The sequence below is a fragment of the Acyrthosiphon pisum genome, chromosome A2 (assembly GCF_005508785.2).
Source record: "Acyrthosiphon pisum isolate AL4f chromosome A2, pea_aphid_22Mar2018_4r6ur, whole genome shotgun sequence".
NCBI classification, from domain to species: Eukaryota; Metazoa; Arthropoda; class Insecta; order Hemiptera; family Aphididae; genus Acyrthosiphon; species Acyrthosiphon pisum.
In genome coordinates, this window is record NC_042495.1 from 12,901,810 (window position 1) to 12,902,651 (window position 842).

At 31.5% G+C, this 842-nt stretch overlaps 1 protein-coding gene across 1 annotated transcript in view; it reads left to right on the forward strand.

The window, feature by feature from the left end:
* The first annotated feature begins 331 nt into the window (after positions 1-331).
* The window catches only part of LOC100575530, an 18,722-nt gene continuing 18,211 nt past the window's right edge, over positions 332-842 (forward strand). The window contains exon 1 of the mRNA XM_029489532.1: positions 332-489. The gene's annotated coding sequence lies outside the window, so the exon portion shown is untranslated. The remainder of the gene's footprint in view (positions 490-842) is intronic.

The window sequence follows — 842 nt, forward strand, 5'->3', positions numbered from 1 at the left end:
TACTGCTTGATCGTAGAATATTAGAATGATAGGTAATTATTAAGGATTTAAACACTGATTTTACTGAAGGGCCCGTTTTACAATCATAGTTTAAATAACCTCTGTTGGAGTTTAAACCTGGTTCAAATCAAAATGGGCGTATTACAATATCTTAACCGTGCAGGTTTAAACTGAAGTTCACTTGAACCACCGATTTCAGTGAGTTAACCGGGGATCAATGTTGATCTGCAATTTGATTGGCTGCCAATTATTAATGCAAATTGTAATTCATTAATGTTGATTAGGGAGAATTCTGTTAATTTTAAATTTTGTTTATTTGCACAATTGCAACTACGTTATTTTGCTGTCCGACTTTTAACTTTAAAAAATTACGATGGATAACAAAAGAACACCGAATTTCACCAGCCAAGAAGAAGAGATGCTGCTTCTATTGGTATGAAAACATAAAAGCATACTTGAATGCAAAACCACCGACAACATACAGAACAGGTGGGAACAACATATAGAACAAAATTGAAAATTGTACCTATTAAGAGGATGTCAGCGCACTATTTGTTTTCTCTCTCTGGTCCACGCGCAGTATAGACAAAACGCATTAACGCAGAATCATTTTTTCTATGTTTTAAAGTAATCTTAGAGTAAAATCATTGATTACAAAAAATATTGTTAATTGACTTTGTATTCGACTTTCAAAATGTTGTAAATTTAAATTGTGTTTAAATTGTTTTGAGGCAATATTGAGACAAATTGACATGTCATTCCCTCAAAAATATTAATCTCTATCTTTTTTGTAATGGGTGATATTACTCTAAGATTACCTAAAAACATAGAAAAAATGATTC